This window comes from Brassica napus (assembly GCF_020379485.1).
Source record: "Brassica napus cultivar Da-Ae chromosome C9 unlocalized genomic scaffold, Da-Ae chrC09_Random_43, whole genome shotgun sequence".
Lineage (NCBI taxonomy): Eukaryota > Viridiplantae > Streptophyta > Magnoliopsida > Brassicales > Brassicaceae > Brassica > Brassica napus.
The window spans coordinates 1-9,704 of NW_026014400.1; the positions used below are offsets into that span (position 1 = coordinate 1).

At 35.6% G+C, this 9,704-nt stretch overlaps 1 non-coding gene across 1 annotated transcript; it reads right to left on the reverse strand.

Moving 5' to 3' along the window:
- Nucleotides 1-8,071: 8,071 nt before the first annotated feature.
- TRNAF-GAA lies at nt 8,072-8,144 on the reverse strand. Its single transcript has one exon. It is a non-coding gene; the product is annotated as a tRNA-Phe (tRNA).
- Between the last annotated feature and the right edge of the window lie 1,560 nt (nt 8,145-9,704).

A 9,704-nucleotide genomic window follows, 5' to 3' on the forward strand; every position in this document is an offset into this window, starting at 1 on the left:
AATTGCTAAGATTATTAAGTAAAAGCAATTGAATTAATAAATTTCAATTCTAAATGAAAATAAGGATTTTCTTATATTGTGTAAAATTCCTCATTAAAAAAAGAAATATTTGTTCTTCGCTTATGAATATAAGCGATATGAAGAACTTTTTTAGTAAAATCTCGTATACTAATATAAAAAAAAAGTTTTTATTCCAATACGGAATGAAAAGAAAAGGACAACATGCAGAATGGGTAGAAGAAGTGGGGATACTTGGTTCAAGCCCTGACACGAAACTTAAAAAAAGAATAAAAAATCCTAGAATCCATATTTCGTATAGAATTTCTTGTGGACACTACAATACAAAAGTGTAGTTGTGTTTAATCTTCTTTTTTTTTCAGATTTTGTATATCTAGATTAAGTATGTATCTATCAAAAACAGTATATACACTAGATAAACTCGGCTCAATCTTTTTTTTACTAAAAGGATTGAGCCGAGTTTAATTGCAATTAACTAATAAAACGGACGTGAATTACTAATCTAATTTCTAGTCTTGGCCATCTAATTTATCGATGGTTGGGAAGTTAAATGTGATCTCCTTCCATACTTCACAAGCAGCAGCTAGTTCAGGACTCCATTTGCAAGCCTCACGGATAATTTCATTACCCTCGACTGCAAGATCACGTCCCTCATTACGAGCTTGTACACATGCTTCTAGAGCTACTCGGTTAGCTACGGCACCCGGTGCATTTCCCCAAGGGTGGCCTAAAGTTCCGCCACCAAATTGTAGTACGGAATCATCTCATAAAATCACTCTTGACAGTAATATATGTTGTATATGTAAATCCTAGATATGACAATATGCGGAATTCATCCATGAAAATGAAAAACAAGGGGGGTTGATATCGATGGGACGCATAACCGGATATGCTAAAATGAAAATATGAAAAAAAAAAGGCTAATGAGATCGAAATAATGAATCATAAATAGAGTTCCATTTCGGAATTGGCTAGATAAAACAAAGTCTTGCCTATTATGACAAATAAATCAAAGACTTTCCACAAAATTTTTTTTATTCATATATTTTTTATTTTAAACTAGGTTTTGGTTAGTTGAGCTTGAAAACGACTATTCCTTCATTGAAATTTAATTAAGTAAAAAATTGAATTGCATATTCGCTTGGGTGGTACCAATGAAATCGAGTGCTTACTCTCCCATTTATTATTGAATTAACCAATGAATTTACTATCGAAGATTTTTTTCTGTATTCGAAAAATTTCGCAACAAAATTGAACATATTTTTTATTATGAGAATAAATCCTACTACTTCGGATCCAGCGGTTTCAATACGTGAAAAAACAACCTGGGACGTATTGCCCAATCATTGGTCCGGTACTGGATGTAGCCTTTCCCCCGGGCAAGATGCCTAATATTTACAATGCTCTGGTGGTTAAGGGTCGAGATACGCTGGTCAAGAAATTAATGTGACTTGTGAAGTACAGCAATTATTAGGAAACAACCGAGTTAGAGCTGTAGCTATGAGCGCGACCGAGGGTTTAAAGAGAGGGATGGACGTGGTTGATATGGGAAATCCTCTAAGTGTTCCAGTCGGCGGAGCGACTCTAGGACGAATTTTCAATGTACTTGGGGAACCTGTTATAATTTAGGTCCTGTCGATACTCTCACAACATCTCCTATCCATAATCCGCGCCTGCTTTTATAGACTTAGATACAACCTTATCTATTTTTGAAACAGGAATTAAGTAGTAGATCTTTTGGCCCCTTATCGTCGTGGGGGGAAAAATCGGACTATTCGGTGGGGCTGGCGTGGGTAAAACAGTACTAATTATGGAATTGATCAACAACATTGCCAAAGCTCATGGTGTGTATCCGTATTTGGTGGAGTAGGCGAACGAACTCGTGAAGGAAATGATCTTTACATGGAAATGAAAGAATCTGAGTCATTAATGAACTAACCTTGCGGACTCCAAAGTAGCCCTAGTCTACGGTCAGATGAATGAACCGCCGGGAGCTCGTATGAGAGTTGGTCTGACTGCCTTAACTATGGCAGAATATTTCCGAGATGTTAATGAGCAAGACGTACTTCTATTTATCGACAATATCTTCCGTTTTGTACAACCAGGATCCGAGGTATTTCCGCTTTATTTGGTAGAATGCCTTCTGCTGTGGGTTACCAACCCACCCTAGTACCGAATGGGTTCTTTAAAGAAAGAATTACTTCTACGAAAAGGGTCCATAACCTCTATTCAAGCAGTTTTATGTACCTGCAGACGATTTGACTGACCCTGCTCCTGCCACCACAATTTGCACATTTAGATGCGACTACCGTACTATCAAAGGTTAGCTGCTAAAGGTATCTATCCAGCGGTAGATCCTTTAGATTCAAACGTCAACTATGCTACAAACCTCGAAATCGTGGCGAGGAACATTATTAACTGCGCAACAAGTAAAGCAAACTTTACAACGTTACAAGGAGCTTCAGGACATTATAGCTATCCAGGGGTTTGACGAATTATCCGAAGAGGATCGCTTTAAAAAACCGTCGCAAGAGCACAAAGATTGAGCGTTTCTATCACAAACCTTTTTTCGTAGCGAAGTATTTTACAGGTTCTCCGGGAAAATATGTTGGGCTAGCGGAAAAATTGAGGGTTTAATTAATTTGATCCTTTCCGGAGAATTTGATTCTCTTCCTGACGGCCTTTACTTAGTGGGTAACATCGATGAAGCTACTGCGAAGGCTACGAACTTTAGAATGGAGAGTAAATTGGAAGGAAAAGAACAATGACAAAAAATAATGGACCTTTTCATTCAACTATTTCCCCTTCCTTTTTCAATTGTTGAAAACGTATTCATAAGAAAAGCCATCCACCGAACTTTTTATGACTAACGGAATAAGTATGGGACACCTCAAGGAGGGAAGCTGAATCTGGATCGATTACTCACCGGTTCCATATGCCCGGGACGTATCGCGATATGTAGGCCACGTAATATGATTTCGTCGGAAGGAACTGGATGGGGTTAGCATGGGGAAAAACTAAGAACTCTATCATGAGCCCTTGGCCAGCCCACGGGCCAAGATGGGGTCCTGCGCCGGAACAATGGCTTCTTTCCCTCCTCACCTCCATTACCCAGGTTCTTGATTCGTAAAGTAGGCGCGCCCTGGGGGAATATTTTGCTAGATTAACTAACCCACTTCTTTTTCGACGATACTTCCTTTTGTACATGCTCCAGGTCCCCTTTATTGGGTAGCGTGCCTTCCTGGGACTACCAACCCCCACTCGACAGGGTTCTTTTAAAGTCCTAGCCTGATAACAGGCCTCCGCTATACCCTCAGACGCCGAGCCCTGTCCTCCCCTTTGCCAACCCCCCGACGTGGGGCATCTACCAGCTTTCCCACGGTCAACGTCACCCTCACCCCCGGCTCAGGCGCCTTTATGAATTACCTCCGTGCAAACTATCTGGACAGGAATTCGCGGACGCTTACCGCCTCCCAGAGCACGAAAGATGAGGTTTCTCCCAACGCCGGATTCCAAAGTATTGAAGGTTCCCTATGAAACTTGCCAGTTAGGCCTCCGCCGCCTTTGATTCTCCCGAACTCCTTACTGGGGAACTCGAAGCACATGAAGCTACTTGAAGGTACGAATGAGGAAATTGAGATGACCTTAAATCTTTGTGTACTGACTCCGAATCGAATTGTTTGGGATTCAGAAGTAAAAAAAATCATTTTATCTACTAATAGTGGACAAATTGGCGTATTACCAAATCACGCGCCGATTGCCACAGCTGTTGATATAGGTATTTTGAAAATACGCCTTAATAACCAATGGTTAACAATGGCTCTGATGGGCGGTTTTGCTAGAATAGGCAATAATGAAATTACTATTTTAGTAAATGATGCAGAGAAGAATAGTGACATTGATCCACAAGAAGCTCAGCAAACTCTTGAAATAGCAGAGGCGAACTTGAGAAAAGCTGAAGGCAAGAGACAAACAATTGAGGCTAATCTAGCTCTCAGACGAGCTCGGACACGCGTCGAGGCTCTCAATACGATTTGATTTTGTAACTAGCTGACGTATAAAATAGGATCCAAAAGCGAGAAAAAAAAAGAAAAGCTGGCTACAAAAATTTATTAGACACCATTGATCATGGTGTTTAATAAGTTATACCTACTATTGGATTTGAACCAATGACTCCTGCCGTATGAAAGCAATACTCTAACCACTGAGTTAAGTAGGTTATTTATCATCGTAAAGAGAAGGCACGGGGATACTTATCACATCGATAGGATTATAAATCCAATATTATTTCTAAGCAATACCAATAAACAACGAGATGAAAGAGATATAATGTTCGATCATATAATATTAATCTTGACAAGAAATTATCTACATGATAAGATAAGATAAAATGTGGATCATAAACACAAGGGCTATAGCTCAGTTAGGTAGAGCACCTCGTTTACACGTGCGCCAAAGTTTTTCAGAGGAGTCCATCACGCAATCAAACCAATTGATTGATCTTATTAATAAATCGATGTCTTACTCCATGACTTTTTTTTAGGAAAAAGAGGAGAACAATAGCCTGACATTAGGTCCTATTAAAGTACCCCATTTCGGTAGGGAATTAATAGAACCCATCATTGATTTGAGATATTGATAGGGTGAATACCCAGTCTACTTAATGCTAGGCAGAATGAGTATAAGGAACTCAAAAATGATCTTTTCGTCCTATGAACCTTAAGGTGTAGCAAGTTTCATATTTGATTTTTTAATCAGGATGTTAGAGACTATATTTAACTTAAGTTGATCTAGACCAAAAGCAAACCTACGTCAAGAGAACCCTTCTTTGAAACACTTTGGTAGTTATTCTGTATTGTATTAGAATTAAAAAATAATCAATCAGAGTACTTGGAACCATTTCTTATCTTTTTTTTTTAAGAAAAAATATGGTAGACTAACTGATCTTTCTATCAGTTAATGAAAGAGCCCAATGCAAAAAAAATGCATGTTGGGTCTTTGAAAGAGTTCGAATCATTTTGATAATAATAAGTTCGAGCTCTTTTACCGAGCAGGTCTACGGTTCGAATCCGTATAGCCCTAACTAATAAATTTATTCTAATAAATGACATTCAAATCCAAATAATTGGATAATTTTTGACTTTTTATTGTATTCTTTATTTCTAACTGGTTACTTTCAATTTGTTGGTTCATAAAAAAAACTCCCAGACCCTAAACCATAAGTCCTGGGGGTCGTTCAGAATAAAACGGAAAACCAAATTTGATTTCATTTGATTTCAGTGGATCCAATCACTATCTATAGATATATCTAGATAGATACTTATAATTTAGAATAAACGTTTTTTATTCATTCATTTTCATAGTCGTAAGTGGATTTTTTGATACGTCATAATTTTAAAAACGAAGATATTTTTATCAATTTGTTTTATTTTTAAATAAAACATAAAGCAAATTTAAGAAACAGAAATAAAAAAAATTACTAGTTATTAATCATATTAATATTATATTATTAATATGAGAAACTATTAGTAATAGAAACATGGAAATATTAAGTAATAAGTGTACTGAAAATAAGATTACAATCAATAAATCTTAAAAGGAGACGTCTACCACAGCAACCAAACGAAAATAAATGATTCGATTAACCTGAATTTTTGTTTTGACGCAAGAGTTATATATACCTTGCCCAATCCACTCCGATTGGAATTGACTAAGCGGGTATTTTTTCCACATTCATAGGAGTTCGTCTATGTTTCTGCTTTACGAATATGATATTTTCTGGGCATTTTTAATAATATCAAGTGCTATTCCTGTTTTGGCATTTCTAATTTCCGGGGTTTTATCTCCAATTACGAAGGGGCCGGAGAAACTTTCTAGTTATGAATCAGGTATAGAACCGATCGGGGATGCTTGGTTACAATTTAGAATCCGTTATTATATGTTTGCTCTAGTTTTTGTTGTTTTTGATGTTGAAACCGTTTTTCTGTATCCGTGGGCAATGAGTTTCGATGTACTAGGGGTATCCGCTTTTATAGAAGCTTTCATTTTCGTGCTTATCCTAATTCTTGGTTTAGTTTATGCATGGCGAAAAGGAGCGTTGGAATGGTCTTAGTTCGTTTCCTGAATACTTGTACAATAACAATAAAAAAAAAGTAAAAAAAAACCATTGAAACAATTATGAATTCCATTAAGTTTCCCGTACTTGATCGAACAACAAAAAACTCAGTTATTTCAACTACGTTAAATGATCTTTCAAATTGGTCAAGACTTTCCAGCCTATGGCCGCTTCTTTATGGTACCAGTTGTTGTTTTATTGAATTTGCCTCATTAATAGGCTCCCGATTTGACTTTGATCGTTATGGGCTAGTACCAAGATCAAGTCCTAGACAGGCGGACCTTATTTTAACAGCAGGTACAGTAACAATGAAAATGGCTCCTTCTTTAGTGAGATTATATGAACAAATGCCTGAACCAAAGTATGTTATTGCTATGGGAGCGTGTACAATTACAGGGGGGATGTTCAGTACCGATTCTTATAGTACTGTTCGAGGGGTTGATAAGCTAATTCCTGTAGATGTCTATTTGCCGGGTTGTCCACCTAAACCAGAGGCTGTTATAGACGCTATAACAAAGCTTCGTAAGAAAATAGCTAGAGAAATCTATAAGGATCGAATTAGACCTCAACGGGGTAATCGGTGTTTTACTACCAATCACAAGTTTTTTGTTGTACGCAGTACACAGACTGGAAATTATGATCAAGAATTACTCTATCCACCATCATCTACTTCAGAGATCTCTACTGAAACATTTTTAAATACAAAAGCCCAGTATCTTCCCACGAATTAGTGAATTAGGGAGGATTTGAGAGAATAAGAAAAAAATCTTCATAAATTAGAACTCATGGTAAATGTGAAATACTTAAATTTATATAAAAAAGGTGTGGGGAAATAAAAAAGATGCAGGGCACTTTGTCCGTTTGGCTAGCCAAACGCGGGCTGGTTCATAGATCGTTGGGCTTCGATTACCAAGGAATAGAGACTTTACAAATAAAGCCCGAAGATTGGCATTCTATTGCTGTAATTTTATATGTATATGGTTACAATTATTTACGTTCCCAATGTGCCTATGATGTGGCACCAGGTGGCCTCTTAGCCAGTGTGTATCATCTTACGAGAATAGAATATGGTGTCAATCAAGCGGAAGAAGTTTGCATAAAAGTATTACTCACAGGAGTAATCCCAGAATTCCATCTGTTTTCTGGGTTTGGAAAAGTACGGATTTTCAAGAACGGGAATCTTATGATATGTTAGGAATCACTTATGATAGCCATCCGCGGCTGAAACGGATCTTAATGCCCGAAAGTTGGATAGGGTGGCCTTTACGTAAGGATTATATTGCCCCCAATTTTTATGAAATACAAGATGCTTATTGAATGATAAAAATTTGAATGATAAAAATGAGTCTTAGTTTCTACAACTACGGACCTTCGCGGAATATTTTGAATTCGAGTCGTTTTTAGATCAAACAAACAGAAGAATTAAGGTCTTATTCATATTATTATAGATAGCTTAATCTCCAATTTGAAAGATACTTTTTTCCTAAAAGCCGAGCCAATAGGATGAACTAAAAAAAAAAAAAAGAGTTCTGCATTATGAACTTTGTATCGCGCACATAACTTAGTCAACTTTAGTCACATAACTGGGAATGAATAAATAAGATTGGAAAGCAATACAATAAATGGGGGGGTTAAAATTCTATTTCTATTGTATCTAATCTAATGAATCTTGGGGGTATTTCTGCCCTTCAACGATAGATACTATAGATAGATATAGATAGATAGATATAGATCTTTTTTTTTTTACTTTTTTTTATTCTTTCAACCAGAACTTTCCTTTCGAATATGTATTAGGTATAAAGTCTTATACATTTTTTTTGAACGGATGGATCCACAACATGAACAAAAAAGAGAGGGGGATAAAGGATTATTGCACTTTTTTTACTAAAGATACGTTTAATTTGAAGACTATAAACTTATCAAAATTAATCAATCCTATGCCAAGAACCAGATTTGAACTGGTGACACGAGGATTTTCAGTCCTCTGCTCTACCAACTGAGCTATCCCGGCCATTACCGAAGTATCATTCTCATTTTATGAGATGACTTAGGTCTATGTCAATTAAAAGAAACGCAAAAGTAGTAAATGAAAAAAGTTTTGGACCGGGAATTTATTGGATCTTCGAAAAGAAGACTTTCTAAGTTTTAGAATGAAAAATTATTTAGATTCGAAATAATTCAAATCGATAGTTCTTTCTCATTTGTATATGTATGATATATCCCACAAGACTTGTATATAATAAGAAAAGAAATTCGAGTTTGTAAAAGTGTCGGATGAATGAAAAAAGATCAATGAATTCTTGAATAACTAAAAAAGGGTAAGGTGTCAAACAGACTTTTTTAGGGAGTAGGGTTGGGGATAGAGGGACTTGAACCCTCACGATTTTAAAAGTCAACGGATTTTCATCTTACTATAAATTTCATTGTTGTCAGTATTGACATGTAGAATGGGACTCTATCTTTATTCTCGTCCGATTAATAAGTTCCACCAAGGATCTATCAGACTATGAAGTGAATCGTTTGATTCAACACAAGGGATTGAACTCCATTTGTTAGAACAGCTTCCATTGAGTCTCTGCACCTATCCCGCTTTCTAAACTCTGGTTTGTTCGCGTAACCCAGGATTTGGCTCAGGATTGCCCATTGTTAATTCCAGGGTTTCTCTGAATTTGAAAGTTATCACTTAGTAGGTTTCCATACCAAGGCTCAATCCAATTAAGTCCGTAGCGTCTACCAATTCCGCCATATCCCCCTTTTTGCTTTGAGATTAGGATCTCATTATGATGTCTTTCCACTTTTTCTTATGACGAAACCTTGGAATTCATTACATACAGATACTTATTTTATTTCTTTGGTATCTTCTTGCATTTTTTTTAGCCCCATCCATATTGATTTAGTTTAATCAACAAAGATTCTATCATTTTTGTATTTGCAATTCAATATGGTTATATATTAGAGAACATATATATGTTCTTCCTTTTCTCATCGTTGTCTTCAATTTTAAGAAATAGTCGAACGGTCGATTCGTTTTTTTTACTTCCATGAAAAGAAATTTATGATCATTATTGAAACTTAGAATTCTACAATGTGCAATGTAAAAAGATTATAAGTCTACTTCGTAGATTTGAAATTCGAATAATTCTAAAAAAGTATATTCGAAATGAATATTCGAATATTCATTCTAATAATTTAATTCTATAAAATAATAAAGAATATAAAAAGAGAAAAAGTATCAAATAATAATAATTGCATGAGGTTAGAACAAAAAAACCAAGAATTTCAAATCAGATATCATTTAACTTTAAAAAAAAGCTTTCCGGTCTAATTAAAATTTTCTTATTTAGAAACTCATGAAATCAAAATTAGAAAGTCGATATATTGCTATATTATATTAATTCATTAAGGTTTTGTTTTATTTTATTTAATGATAGTCACTATTTATTTGAGCTATATTCTGTTCTAGAATATCGAAAATATGATGAATTCTAAATAGATAAGGAAAAATATGAATAGAATAGTTAATTAATACGATCTAGTAGTTTAGTGAATTTGTATACACTATTTTAGTTGA